The sequence below is a fragment of the Pseudophryne corroboree genome, chromosome 3, assembly GCF_028390025.1.
Source record: "Pseudophryne corroboree isolate aPseCor3 chromosome 3, aPseCor3.hap2, whole genome shotgun sequence".
Lineage (NCBI taxonomy): Eukaryota > Metazoa > Chordata > Amphibia > Anura > Myobatrachidae > Pseudophryne > Pseudophryne corroboree.
The window spans coordinates 740,300,840-740,317,187 of NC_086446.1; positions in this window are offsets into that span (position 1 = coordinate 740,300,840).

Below are 16,348 nucleotides of genomic sequence, written 5' to 3' on the forward strand. Positions count from 1 at the left end.
CTTTTCCTCGCACCCCCAGTTGCGGGAGAATGTGAAGGAGGAGATGTTGACAGGTCGCGTTCCGCTTGACTTGACAATTTTCTCACCAGCAGGTCTTTCAACCCCAGCAGACCTGTGTCTGCCGGAAAGAGAGATCCAAGGTAGGCTTTAAATCTAGGATCGAGCACGGTGGCCAAAATGTAGTGCTCTGATTTCAACAGATTGACCACCCGTGAATCCTTGTTAAGCGAATTAAGGGCTGCATCCACAAGTCCCACATGCCTAGCGGAATCGCTCCCTTTTAGCTCCTTCTTCAATGCCTCCAGCTTCTTCTGCAAAAGCCTGATGAGGGGAATGACCTGACTCAGGCTGGCAGTGTCTGAACTGACTTCACGTGTGGCAAGTTCAAAGGGCATCAGAACCTTGCACAACGTTGAAATCATTCTCCACTGCACTTGAGACAGGTGCATTCCACCTACTATATCGTGCTCAATTGTATAGGCTTGAATGGCCTTTTGCTGCTCCTCCAACCTCTGAAGCATATAGAGGGTTGAATTCCACCTCGTTACCACTTCTTGCTTCAGATGATGGCAGGGCAGGTTCAGTAGTTTTTGGTGGTGCTCCAGTCTTCTGTACGTGGTGCCTGTACGCCGAAAGTGTCCCGCAATTTTTCTGGCCACCGACAGCATCTCTTGCACGCCCCTGTCGTTTTTTAAAAAATTCTGCACCACCAAATTCAAGGTATGTGCAAAACATGGGACGTGCTGGAATTTGCCCATATTTAATGCACACACAATATTGCTGGCGTTGTCCGATGCCACAAATCCACAGGAGAGTCCAATTGGGGTAAGCCATTCCGCGATGATCTTCCTCAGTTGCCGTAAGAGGTTTTCAGCTGTGTGCGTATTCTGGAAAGCGGTGATACAAAGCGTAGCCTGCCTAGGAAAGAGTTGGCGTTTGCGAGATGCTGCTACTGGTGCCGCCGCTGCTGTTCTTGCGGCGGGAGTCCATACATCTACCCAGTGGGCTGTCACAGTCATATAGTCCTGACCCTGCCCTGCTCCACTTGTCCACATGTCCGTGGTTAAGTGGACATTGGGTACAACTGCATTTTTTAGGAGACTGGTGAGTCTTTTTCTGACGTCCGTGTACATTCTCGGTATCGCCTGCCTAGAGAAGTGGAACCTAGATGGTATTTGGTAACGGGGGCACACTGCCTCAATAAATTGTCTAGTTCCCTGTGAACTAACGGCGGATACCGGACGCACGTCTAACACCAACATAGTTGTCAAGGACTCAGTTATCCGCTTTGCAGTAGGATGACTGCTGTGATATTTCATCTTCCTCGCAAAGGACTGTTGAACAGTCAATTGCTTACTGGAAGTAGTACAAGTGGGCTTACGACTTCCCCTCTGGGATGACCATCGACTCCCAGCGGCAACAACAGCAGCGCCAGCAGCAGTAGGCGTTACACGCAAGGATGCATCGGAGGAATCCCAGGCAGGAGAGGACTCGTCAGACTTGCCAGTGACATGGCCTGCAGGACTATTGGCATTCCTGGGGAAGGAGGAAATTGACACTGAGGGAGTTGGTGGGGTGGTTTGCGTGAGCTTGGTTACAAGAGGAAGGGATTTACTGGTCAGTGGACTGCTTCCGCTGTCACCCAAAGTTTTTGAACTTGTCACTGACTTATTATGAATGCGCTGCAGGTGACGTATAAGGGAGGATGTTCCGAGGTGGTTAACGTCCTTACCCCTACTTATTACAGCTTGACAAAGGGAACACACGGCTTGACACCTGTTGTCCGCATTTCTGGTGAAATACCTCCACACCGAAGAGCTGATTTTTTTGGTATTTTCACCTGGCATGTCAACGGCCATATTCCTCCCACGGACAACAGGTGTCTCCCCGGGTGCCTGACTTAAACAAACCACCTCACCATCAGAATCCTCCTGGTCAATTTCCTCCCCAGCGCCAGCAACACCCATATCCTCCTCATCCTGGTGTACTTCAACACTGACATCTTCAATCTGACTATCAGGAACTGGACTGCGGGTGCTCCTTCCAGCACTTGCAGGGGGCGTGCAAATGGTGGAAGGCGCATGCTCTTCACGTCCAGTGTTGGGAAGGTCAGGCATCGCAACCGACACAATTGGACTCTCCTTGTGGATTTGGGATTTCGAAGAATGCACAGTTCTTTGCTGTGCTGCTTTTGCCAGCTTGAGTCTTTTCATTTTTCTAGCGAGAGGCTGAGTGCTTCCATCCTCATGTGAAGCTGAACCACTAGCCATGAACATAGGCCAGGGCCTCAGCCGTTCCTTGCCACTCCGTGTGGTAAATGGCATATTGGCAAGTTTACGCTTCTCCTCCGACAATTTTATTTTAGGTTTTGGAGTCCTTTTTTTACTGATATTTGGTGTTTTGGATTTGACATGCTCTGTACTATGACATTGGGTTTCGGCCTTGGCAGACGACGTTGCTGGCATTTCATCGTCTCGGCCATGACTAGTGGCAGCAGCTTCAGCACGAGGTGGAAGTGGATCTTGATCTTTCCCTAATTTTGGAACCTCAACATTTTTGTTCTCCATATTTTAATAGGCACAACTAAAAGGCACCTCAGGTAAACAATGGAGATGGATGGATTGGATACTAGTATACAATTATGGACGGGCTGCCGAGTGCCGACACAGAGGTAGCCACAGCCGTGAACTACCGCACTGTACTGTGTCTGCTGCTAATATATAGACTGGTTGATAAAGAGATAGTATACTCGTAACTAGTATGTATGTATAAAGAAAGAAAAAAAAACCACGGTTAGGTGGTATATACAATTATGGACGGGCTGCCGAGTGCCGACACAGAGGTAGCCACAGCCGTGAACTACCGCACTGTACTGTGTCTGCTGCTAATATATAGACTGGTTGATAAAGAGATAGTATACTCGTAACTAGTATGTATGTATAAAGAAAGAAAAAAAAACCACGGTTAGGTGGTATATACAATTATGGACGGGCTGCCGAGTGCCGACACAGAGGTAGCCACAGCCGTGAACTACCGCACTGTACTGTGTCTGCTGCTAATATATAGACTGGTTGATAAAGAGATAGTATACTCGTAACTAGTATGTATGTATAAAGAAAGAAAAAAAAACCACGGTTAGGTGGTATATACAATTATGGACGGGCTGCCGAGTGCCGACACAGAGGTAGCCACAGCCGTGAACTACCGCACTGTACTGTGTCTGCTGCTAATATATAGACTGGTTGATAAAGAGATAGTATACTCGTAACTAGTATGTATGTATAAAGAAAGAAAAAAAAACCACGGTTAGGTGGTATATACAATTATGGACGGGCTGCCGAGTGCCGACACAGAGGTAGCCACAGCCGTGAACTACCGCACTGTACTGTGTCTGCTGCTAATATATAGACTGGTTGATAAAGAGATAGTATACTCGTAACTAGTATGTATGTATAAAGAAAGAAAAAAAAACCACGGTTAGGTGGTATATACAATTATGGACGGGCTGCCGAGTGCCGACACAGAGGTAGCCACAGCCGTGAACTACCGCACTGTACTGTGTCTGCTGCTAATATAGACTGGTTGATAAAGAGATAGTATACTACTAATATTATATATACTGGTGGTCAGGTCACTGGTCACTAGTCACACTGGCAGTGGCACTCCTGCAGCAAAAGTGTGCACTGTTTAATTTTAATATAATATTATGTACTCCTGGCTCCTGCTATAACCTATAACTGGCACTGCAGTAGTGCTCCCCAGTCTCCCCCACAATTATAAGCTGTGTGAGCTGAGCAGTCAGACAGATATATAATATATATAGATGATGCAGCACACTGGCCTGAGCCTGAGCAGTGCACACAGATATGGTATGTGACTGACTGAGTCACTGTGTGTATCGCTTTTTTCAGGCAGAGAACGGATATATTAAATAAACTGCACTGTGTGTCTGGTGGTCACTCACTATATAATATATTATGTACTCCTGGCTCCTGCTATAACCTATAACTGGCACTGCAGTAGTGCTCCCCAGTCTCCCCCACAATTATAAGCTGTGTGAGCTGAGCAGTCAGACAGATATATATAATATTATATATAGATAATAGATGATGCAGCACACTGGCCTGAGCCTGAGCAGTGCACACAGATATGGTATGTGACTGAGTCACTGTGTGCTGTGTATCGCTTTTTTCAGGCAGAGAACGGATTATAAATAAAACTGGTGGTCACTGGTCACTATCAGCAAAACTCTGCACTGTACTGAGTACTCCTAATGCTCCCCAAAATTAGTAAATCAAGTGTCTCTCTAATCTATTCTAAACGGAGAGGACGCCAGCCACGTCCTCTCCCTATCAATCTCAATGCACGTGTGAAAATGGCGGCGACGCGCGGCTCCTTATATAGAATCCGAGTCTCGCGATAGAATCCGAGCCTCGCGAGAATCCGACAGCGTCATGATGACGTTCGGGCGCGCTCGGGTTAACCGAGCAAGGCGGGAAGATCCGAGTCGCTCGGACCCGTGAAAAAAAACATGAAGTTCTGGCGGGTTCGGATTCAGAGAAACCGAACCCGCTCATCTCTAGTATATAGTAGTACAGTACAGTAGGCCATTGCTGTATCTTGCTGCTCTGTATCACTTCTAGTATCCTGATCAGTGCTCAATATCTGTGCTGCATTGTGGTGACCAGTATATAGTAGTACAGTGCTGCATTGTGGTGACCACCAGTATATAGTAGTACAGTACAGTAGGCCATTGCTGTATCTTGCTGCTCTGTGTCACTTCTAGTATCCTGAGCAGTGCTTATTATCTGTGCTCAGTGTCAGTGCTGCATTGTGGTGACTAAAAGTCCAGTGTCTTGTGCTGCATCTTGCTGCTGTAGGGTGCTGTGGTAGTGTCCTGTCACTGTGCATAGGTCATCATCATTTCAGTCACAGTGGTATCTTTTATCTATAGTGGTATCTAATTCCAGACATTACTGCCATCTAATTCCAGATATATTACTGGCATATAATTCCACACATTAAAAAATGGAGAACAAAAATATGGAGGGTAAAATAGGGAAATATCAAGATCCACTTCCACCTAGTGCTGAAGCTGCTGCCACTAGTCATGGCAGAGACGATGAAATGCCATCAACGTCATCTGCCAAGGCCGATGCCCAATGTCATAGTAGAGAGCATGTAAAATCCAAAAAGCAAAAGTTCAGTAAAATGATGACCCAAAAATCTAAATTAAAATCGTATGAGGAGAAGCGTAAACTTGCCAATATGCCATTTACAACACGGAGTGGCAAGGAACGGCTGAGGCCCTGGCCTATGTTCATGGCTAGTGGTTCAGCTTCACATGAGGATGGAAGCACTCATCCTCCCGCTAGAAAAATTAAACGCGTTAAGCTGGCAAAAGCACAGCAAAGAACTGTGCGTTCTTCTTAATCACAAATCCCCAAGGAGATTCCAATTGTGTCGGTTGCGATGCCTGACCTTCCCAACACTGGACGGGAAGAGGTGGCTCCTTCCACCATTTGCACGCCCCCTGCAAGTGCTGGAAGGAGCACCCACAGTCCAGTTCCTGATATTCAAATTGAAGATGTCCCTGTTGAAGTACACCAGGATGAGGATATGGGTGTTGCTGGTGCTGAGGAGGAAATTGACAAGGAGGATTCTGATGGTGAGGTGGTTTGTTTAAGTCAGGCACCCAGGGAGACACCTGTTGTCCGTGGGATGAATATGGCCATTGACATGCCTGGTCAAAATACAAAAAAAAATCACCTCTTCGGTGTGGAATTATTTTAACAGAAATGCGGACAACAGGTGTCAAGCCGTGTGTTGCCTTTGCCAAGCTGTAATAAGTAGGGGTAAGGACGTTAACCACCTAGGAACATCCTCCCTTATACGTCACCTGGAGCGCATTCATCAGAAGTCATTGACAAGTTCAAAAACTTTGGGTGACAGCGGAAGCAGTCCAATGACAACTAAATCCCTTCTTTCTCTTGTACCCAAGCTCCTGCAAACCACCCCACCAACTTCCTCAATGTCAATTTCCTCCTTAGACAGGAACGCCAATAGTCCTGCAGGCCATGTCACTGGCAAGACTGACGAGTCCTCTCCTAACTGGGATTCCTCCAATGGATCCGTGAGTGGAACGCCTACTGCTGCTGTTGTTACTGCTGGCGCTGCTGTTGTTGCTGCTGGGAGTCGATCGTCATCCCAGAGGGGAAGTCGGAAGACCACTTGTACTACTTCCAGTAAGCAATTGATTCTCCAACAGTCCTTTGCTAGGAAGATGAAATATCACAGCAGTCATCCTGTTCCAAAGCGGATAACTCAGGCCTTGACAACTATGTTGGTATTAGACGTGCGTCCGGTGGGGGCGAATTACTTCTCTGTGAGGAGGGGGATGTACACAGTGAAAGGGGTGAGGAATCGGACGATGAGGAGGAGGTGGACATCTTGCCTCTGTAGAGCCAGTTTGTGCAAGGAGAGATTGATTGCTTCTTTTTTGGTGGGGGCCCAAACCAACCAATCATTTCAGCCACAGTCGTGTGGCAGACCCTGTCGCTGAAATGATGGGTTTGTTAAAGTGTGCATGTCCTGTTTATACAACATAAGGGTGGGTGGGAGGGCCCAAGGACAATTCCATCTTGCACCTCTTTTTTTATTTATTATTTGCATCATGTGCTGTTTGGGGACTATTTTTTTAAGTGACATCCTGTCTGCCACTGCAGTGCCACTTCTAGATGGGCCAGGTGTTTGTGTCGCCCACTTGGGTCGCTTAGCTTAGTCATCCAGCGACCTCAGTGCAAATTTTAGGACTAAAAATAATATTGTGAGGTGTGAGGTGTTCAGAATAGACTGGAAATGAGTGGAAATTATGGTTATTGAGGTTAATAATACTATAGGATTAAAATTACCCCCAAATTCTATGTTTTAAGCTGTTTTTGAGGGGTTTTTGAAAAAAAAAAAACACCCAAATCCAAAACACACCCGAATCCGACAAAAATTTTTAAGGGGGTTTTTGCCAAAATGCATCCGAATCCAAAACACGGCCGCGGAACCGAATCCAGAACCAAAACACAAAACCCGAAAAATGTCCGGTGCACATCTCTAAATATACATACAGCCGCAGAGCCGTGGAGCTCTGTAGCTCTCCTGCTAGCGCTGCAGCTGCCTGTGCCAAGGGAAGGGGCACTCATGTCATACTGTGGCTGAACACCAGACTTCACACTGGCGGCCCCCTTGAGTGATGCTGCTGATCTGCTCGGACAATGAAGGAGGTGAGCTTCTCCACGGATGATAGGAGGCCCCTCTAGTCCTAGCTCCCCCTAGTTGCGGCCCTGTCCTCTAGCCCCCAATTATGATGACTTGGAGTTATCCCTTTAAACCACACATTCTTTACCTATCTCAGCCCTGCTATTTCCATATCAAAATTTTTTCCAGGATTAGACCCTTCCTCACCTTGGATTAAGACCCTAATCCACCCACTGGTCAGCTCCAGATTAGAGTACTGCATACTTTCCTACCCTCCCAGAAAGGTTGGGAGGCCCCTGAAAATCAGGTGGCCCTCCCACCACCCGGAAGGTGTCCCGCTTTTGTTGTCATCCCCCCGCACTCCCCCTCGGCCGCCCACAGCAGAGAACAAGGGGGCAGTCCAAGAGGGATTCGATGACGCGATTAGCGTAATTTTAGCTCCGCCCCCCGCTGTACAGTGCCTGTTTTCTCGGCTCTGTCTAGCAGGGGCGAGGCCATGATGATGTGATAATGATGCCACGCCCCCGGACTGTGCACTTTCCCTGCTGGCCATGCCCCATGGACCGCCCACTTTGCCGCCGGACACGCCTCCATTAGCCTACCACGCTGTAGCCTCCTGGAGAAGGGTGCAGTAACGTAGGCACCTATGGACTACTGTAATCTCCTCCTACCTGGCCTCTCTAACTACTACCTCTCTCCACTCGACTCTATCCTTAATGGTGCTGCCTGGCTCATCTTACTCTCCAAATGTACTAAATCCACCTCCCCTCTCTTTCAAGCCCTACACTGGCTCCCCTTCCCCATCATAATCCAATGCAAGCTTCCTACACTCACAAATCCCTATCCTATTCCTCTCCAATTTACATCTCTGACCTTATCTCCCTTTACACTCCCTTTCGCCCTCTTTGCTCCACAAATGCACGCCGCCTCTCCTGCCAACTGATTACTTCCTCCCACCTCCAAGATTTTGCACGTGCTGCTCCCTATCTCTGGAATTCTCTACCTTTCCCTATAAGACTCTCCACCTCTCTACAAAATTTTAAACGGGCTATCAAGACCCACTTCTTCACCAAACCCAGCCAACTCTCCTCCTAACTCTCTGTACTACTCTCACTGTCTACCCCATCTGTGTCAGCCTTGTCTGTCTGTCTGCCCTCCCCTTTAGAATGGAAACTCTCACGAGCAGGGCCCTCTCCCCTCATTTGCTATTACTTCACTTATTTATAGGGTGGCCAATCCCGGGATCAGGATTGGCATGATCCCGGGATTTAGGCCTAAAATTGGGCGGGATTCAGTCCCGGGATTGGATCTTTCAATCCCGGGGATTTCGGGATTAGAAAGCCACTTTGTTTTTTCAATGCCAGGCAGCATTGAGCGTCTTCAGGAGGCTCAGACGCTGCCAAGCTCCCTCCTCCCAGCTCCCCCTGCCCCCAGTTGTGTGCACTGTGCAGCATGACATGAAGTCAGAGGTCACGCTGCGCAGTCTGTCGCCAGCTGCCCACGCTGCCCTGATCGCACTTCACCGCCTACCGCCTGCAGCAAGTGAACCTGCCCGCACTCCCAGAGGATGGTGTGTAGTCCTGTGGGCTGGGCGGGTCCGGGAAGGGGGTGGGGGCAATGAAGATTTAAAATTTTTAAATTTTCAACCCAATCCCTGGTATCCCGGGAATCCCGGGATTGATAATTTTTCAATCCCGATACCCTGGATTAAAAAAAAGGCCCGGGATTGGCCTCCCTACTTATTTACACTATCTACTTCCTTCAACGACTCCTAACCTTTGGCTACTGCCACCCTGATGCTTACTTCAGTGAAATGTCGGCTAATACGGCCTTTTTTATACACCATGCACTTGCATTGTCTTGTACTTTAAGTCACTGTTTTCTTGTTTTGCTTATTTGTTGATGTATTTTGTTAGGCGCAGCGGTGCCCTTGTGGCACCATATAAATAAAGGGGATGTGATTAATATCCCGCCGGTCGGGAACCTGGCTGTCAGAATACCGACGCCGGGATCCTGACCGCAGAGAATGCCGACAGCTGTGCCAGGGCTATTCCCACTCGTGGGTGTCCACGATATCCATAAAGTGGAAATAGAACGTGTGGTGAGCACAGCAAGCCACCGAGCTCGCAGCGGGCCCGCAAGCAACTTTCTAGCGCTCACCCTGCTGCGGCCGTCCCTAACCCAAATAAAGGATAATAATAATAATAATAATAATAATAATATGTTCAAAACATTTATTAACTGACAGTTTAATATTAAACAGGAGAACCTGCACAGATAGCCAACTTTGAGAAAAGGGTGGAGATGTTATGCAGTCATTGGGGGGTATTCAATTGTTTGAGAAGTCAGTTGGGTGTCTGTTTTTTCCTATCTAATAGACAGGAAAAAACAGACACCCAACCGACTTTTCAAACAATTGAATATCCCCCCATTATGTCAACATTCAGAGTGTTGTTGATACCAAAATTTTGACATGTTCTAAATGCCGACATTCAAAGTGTTGACACGTTAGAATGTCACCAGTCAAAATATTGACATTCACAATGTTGACATATTGTCGACGTGGTCATTATGTCGACATTGGGAATGTCGATAGGCAGAATGTCGGCAGTCCATGCTAGCGTTAGGGATAGGGTTAGAGTTAGGCTGTAGTTAGGGTTAGGATTAGGCTGCAGGATAGGCTAGCCTCCAAGCCCCCATGCTTTGGACAAGGGGGGGTAATTTCGACCCGATCGCTCGCTGCAGTTGTTCGCTGCGCAGCGATCGGGTCGGAACTGCGCATGCATTGACAGGCAGAGGCGGTTGACAGGCAGAGGCGGCCGCTGGGCAGAAGGGGCCGGCACAGCGGTGTTTGGCTGCCGTTTTGAGGGCGCGGTCCGGCAAACGCTGTGCAATGCTTTTGTACTTGTGTGTGTGTGTGTGTGTGGGGGGGGGGGGGGGACAGACATGCGGGGCAGACTAGCCCTGTGGTGGGTGTCCCACCGCATGTCTGGGAACATGATCGTAGCTGTGCTAAATTTAGCACAGCTACTACGATCAACTCGGAATGACCCCCAAGACCCATCCAGGGTGATGCCGGCAAGGTGTCTCCATCTAGGCAAAAGGTAAACCAGGTGTATGCTATCTCCTGATAGCTACAAGCAGCAAGTATCATTGTCAGCGTCAGATAAAGGCACTCAGAATCTCCATTGGTTGCATATTATGCAGACTATACCAATAATTATTTCTTAAGTAAGGTTTGGAAAATATCTCTGGATGGTTTATTAAGCAGCGTCCTCACGTGATCACTATACTTCCAACAGTGGACCCTATGCTAAAGAGGCTTTGAGATGTTTTTCTTGCTGCCAGCCATAAGTCTCCTTGCATTTATTGTAACATATGACATCACTAATCTTTGCTGTCATCACTAAAGAGGCTAAATCATTGTAAATATTATTGCACCATTTTGCAGCCAGCCTCTCATCAGGCTCTAATTGATCAATTTGTTTGACATTTCTTAATCACTGCTACTTTATCTGTAATGTATTTACGTTTATATACCTATGTACGTACATGTAATTATTAGGATGTGCCTGTTTGCAGCATGAAACATTGAAGACAGCCCTTGCACAAATACCAGCGTCGTGCTAATAAGCCAGATACATATAACTGATAATGTCACACACTGATAACGTTCCGCTGCTGGATAGGTACCGGAGGTTGGGTGTCTGGCTGATAGGATGGATTATTTTGTCTTCCTCCTTATTAATCTGACAAGCCAGTCTTCATTGAGTTTGAATACTTAGCATTCAAATAAAGGGACACAATGTTTACGCTATCTGCTATTTCATTGAGGCCCCTGCTGCTTCCATACTCCAAACAGATGATACCTTTTTGTGGATGACTGGCGCTGAGTCGGGATTTTGTTCCTGTCTGTGTTTAACAAGAGCTTCCCAGCTTTATGTGAGGCCATGTGTAAATGGATCAGAGGTCACTTGCAGCCATTGCTCCTGTAAACACAAGTATTAATTGTCCTACAGTTTCCAGGTTTTATATCCATTACTGGATCATAGGGGTATGATCCTGATGTGTGACTGATTGATCTGTTTGTTAGAGATATGTAAACCCATGTTGCACCCTTATGTATAGGCTCCTATTCTATGGCCTCTGAGAGTGCTCCGTGCACATTCCCTTAGACAGTCACTGTATGGGGTATAAATGTTGTTTTACATAGAATGCAGCGTGTCGGGGCTATTTGCTGAGAAGATAGTGGTTATAATGATCCAGGATTGTGATTAATAACATTGGTGTAGCTTATTTGGGTCTCGTTCTAAAATATATGAAAACTCCTACACACATGGTTGCAGACTGAGAAATCCTCTGGATACAATTGTGGGTCCTATGTGGGAGTTCCAGTGCTTATAGCATTTACTGACTCTGTTTCTGGATATACCAATTGATACACTATTGCACTTTTAAAAAATAGGTATTTTAACCGAGTGTATCGAACTAATCTATATGTTCAGGCGGACATAGTAAAGTCTGACCATGAAGTCAATTTTTAAAGGAATATTACCTCTTTTTTATGCAATGAGTTTAATTATCTAAAGGTTGATCATAATATTCTGTATGCAGAATTATACAGTGTATAGGTGCTCCAATACAAAAATATATTTCTGTTACCCCTGATGAAGTCAAGCTGACGAAACGCGTTGGACTTATCAGTCATTAGTCAGTATTCCAGTTAGGAAAATTACTCCCTTCGCCAAGCACACACCTTGCTAAGGTGAGGGAGTGTTTACATCTACCTACTGGATTCTGCTGTCAGAGTTATCAAAATCCATGTATAACCTGTTGTAAAAAAATTCTCATGTCAAAGACTTTTATGAATTCTTTTTGTATTAAATATTTTATTCTAATTGGCCTTGGGCCATTTGTTTGGGTGACTTTCTGGTGAGGGGTTATCCACTGCAGGAACCCAAGAAATCCAATTATCCATAGTATAAGATACACCTACTTGGAAGGACTTCCGCTATATCTATACATCAAACAGAGCGCGCTCAGGATTTGTGTTTTATATATATATATATATATATATATATATATATATATATTTTTACATATATGTAGTACCCCAGAAAATGTTGTGTGTGTCCCTTTGAAATGTTACGGTCTGCAGCAGCAAAGGGAAAGCGCTGGTTCAGCAGGAGTTAAGTGTGGACCCGGGTCCGATCACTTTGTCTGGATGCTGATTGGACAAGGTAGGCTGGGAGCAGAAGAGCCTTGTGCTAAGGAGAAGCAGGAGCCATCTGGAGTGATGGGAGGTGCTGGACGCATGCTGAGTTAGGAGCAGAGCGGGATCTGATAACGTGTGCCAACCGCAGAGTGACGCTGGGCGGAGAGAGCAACGCTGCGGAGTGGAAGCAGCAAGAGGCTGCCGGAGAGCCAAGTGCCATGTGAGTAAGTGTGAGCTGTCACAGCCAGAGACCGGACACCGCCAGGCCTAGTGAAAGGCGCGGACGCTGCGGCCATCTTGTTACAGTGATGATCTGTTGAAGCTGGTCCACCAAGTGAAAACTCCACTCTAAGAGTCTGAGTGTGTACATTGAGACTGATCGACCAAGTCAGGGGCAGACCTGACACCCAGCCCAAGCATCCATTGTCAGCCGCTGTGCAGTGTAAAGGGTGCGGACAGCAAAGTGCCACTTTCACAAGCTACTCCCTGTTAGGGGCAAGTAAAGACAACCATCTCCCCTGTGTTAACACTGTTGGAACACTGGATGGATGTTGGAACATTGGAAAGACTGAGTTATTGTGCAAGTGCAAGCTAGATATTTAACCTGGAAAGGTTCTTTGAGCAAGTGAAAGTAAATTCCTTTAATTGAAAGAGATTGAGTTTATTTAGCCAAGAGACCCTTATTGTCAAGTGAGTTATATTTCTCAAGAGACACTACCATCCATTCGCTAGCTACAATCTCTTTCAATAGAACTGAGATACATTGCCATTATTTACTAGAGATGAGCGGGTTCGGTTCCTCTGAATCCGAACCCGCCCGAACTTCATGTTTTTTCTCACGGGTCCGAGCGACTCGGATCTTCCCGCCTTGCTCGGTTAACCCGAGCGCGCCCGAACGTCATCATGACGCTGTCGGATTCTCGCGAGGCTCGGATTCTATCGCGAGACTCGGATTCTATATAAGGAGCCGCGCGTCGCCGCCATTTTCACACGTGCATTGAGATTGATAGGGAGAGGACGTGGCTGGCGTCCTCTCCATTTAGATTAGAAGAGAGAGAGTGAGATTGATTTGAGACAGAGACACTTGATTTACTGGAGCTTAGGAGTACTGTAGAGAGTGCAGAGTTTACTAGTGACTGACCACAGTGACCACCAGACAGTGCAGTTTTATTTAATATAATCCGTTCTCTGCCTGAAAAAAACGATACACAGTGACTCAGTCACATACCATATCTGTGTGCACTGCTCAGCCCAGTGTGCTGCATCATCTATGTATATATCTGACTGTGCTCACACAGCTTATAATTGTGGGGGAGACTGGGGAGCAGTGCCAGTTATAGGTTATAGCAGGAGCCAGGAGTACATATTATTAAAATTAAACAGTGCACACTTTTGCTGCAGGAGTGCCACTGCCAGTGTGACTGACCAGTGACCTGACCACACTGACCACCAGTATAGTTAGTAGTATACTATATTGTGATTGCCTGAAAAAGTTAAACACTCGTCGTGTGACTTGTGTGGTGTTTTTTTTTTTATTCTATAAAAAACTCATTCTGCTGACAGACAGTGTCCAGCAGGTCCGTCATTATATAATATATACCTGTCCGGCTGCAGTAGTGATATATATATATTTTTTATATCATTATTTATCATCCAGTCGCAGCAGACACAGTACGGTAGTTCACGGCTGTAGCTACCTCTGTGTCGGCACTCGGCAGTCCATCCATAATTGTATACCACCTACCCGTGGTTTTTTTTTCTTTCTTCTTTATACATACTACATCTCATTATCATCCAGTCTATATTAGCAGCAGACACAGTACAGTACGGTAGTCCACGGCTGTAGCTACCTCTGTGTCGGCACTCGGCAGTCCGTCCATAATTGTATACCACCTACCCGTGGTTTTTTTTTCTTTCTTCTTTATACATACATACTACATCTCATTATCAACCAGTCTATATTAGCAGCAGACACAGTACAGTACGGTAGTCCACGGCTGTAGCTACCTCTGTGTCGGCACTCGGCAGTCCATCCATAATTGTATACCACCTACCCGTGTTTTTTTTTTCTTTCTTCTTTATACATACTACATCTCATTATCATCCAGTCTATATTAGCAGCAGACACAGTACAGTACGGTAGTCCACGGCTGTAGCTACCTCTGTGTCGGCACTCGGCAGTCCGTCCATAATTGTATACCACCTACCCGTGGTTTTTTTTTCTTTCTTCTTTATACATACATACTACATCTCATTATCAACCAGTCTATATTAGCAGCAGACACAGTACAGTACGGTAGTCCACGGCTGTAGCTACCTCTGTGTCGGCACTCGGCAGTCCGTCCATAATTGTATACCACCTACCCGTGGTTTTTTTTTCTTTCTTCTTTATACATACATACTACATCTCATTATCAACCAGTCTATATTAGCAGCAGACACAGTACAGTACGGTAGTCCACGGCTGTAGCTACCTCTGTGTCGGCACTCGGCAGTCCATCCATAATTGTATACCACCTACCCGTGGTTTTTTTTTCTTTCTTCTTTATACATACTACATCTCATTATCATCCAGTCTATATTAGCAGCAGACACAGTACAGTACGGTAGTCCACGGCTGTAGCTACCTCTGTGTCGGCACTCGGCAGTCCGTCCATAATTGTATACCACCTACCCGTGGTTTTTTTTTCTTTCTTCTTTATACATACATACTACAACTCTTTATCAACCAGTCTATATTAGCAGCAGACACAGTACAGTACGGTAGTCCACGGCTGTAGCTACCTCTGTGTCGGCACTCGGCAGTCCATCCATAATTGTATACCACCTATCCGTGGTTTTTTTTTCTTTCTTCTTTATACATACATACTACATCTCTTTATCAACCAGTCTATATTAGCAGCAGACACAGTACAGTAGTCCACGGCTGTAGCTACCTCTGTGTCGGCACTCGGCAGTCCATCCATAATTGTATACCACCTACCCGTGGTTTTTTTTTCTTTCTTCTTTATACATACATACTACATCTCTTTATCAACCAGTCTATATTAGCAGCAGACACAGTACGGTAGTCCACGGCTGTAGCTACCTCTGTGTCGGCACTCGGCAGTCCATCCATAATTGTATACCACCTACCCGTGGTTTTTTTTTCTTTCTTCTTTATACATACTACATCTCATTATCATCCAGTCTATATTAGCAGCAGACACAGTACAGTACGGTAGTCCACGGCTGTAGCTACCTCTGTGTCGGCACTCGGCAGTCCGTCCATAATTGTATACCACCTACCCGTGGTTTTTTTTCTTTCTTCTTTATACATACATACTACATCTCTTTATCAACCAGTCTATATTAGCAGCAGACACAGTACAGTAGTCCACGGCTGTAGCTACCTCTGTGTCGGCACTCGGAAGTCCATCCATAATTGTATACCACCTACCCGTGGTTTTTTTTTCTTTCTTCTTTATACATACATACTACATCTCTTTATCAACCAGTCTATATTAGCAGCAGACACAGTACAGTACGGTAGTCCACGGCTGTAGCTACCTCTGTGTCGGCACTCGGCAGTCCGTCCATAATTGTATACCACCTACCCGTGGTTTTTTTTTCTTTCTTCTTTATACATACATACTACATCTCATTATCAACCAGTCTATATTAGCAGCAGACACAGTACAGTATGGTAGTCCACGGCTGTAGCTACCTCTGTGTCGGCACTCGGCAGTCCGTCCATAATTGTATACCACCTACCCGTGGTTTTTTTTTCTTTCTTCTTTATACATACATACTACATCTCTTTATCAACCAGTCTATATTAGCAGCAGACACAGTACAGTACGGTAGTCCACGGCTGTAGCTACCTCTGTGTCGGCACTCGGCAGT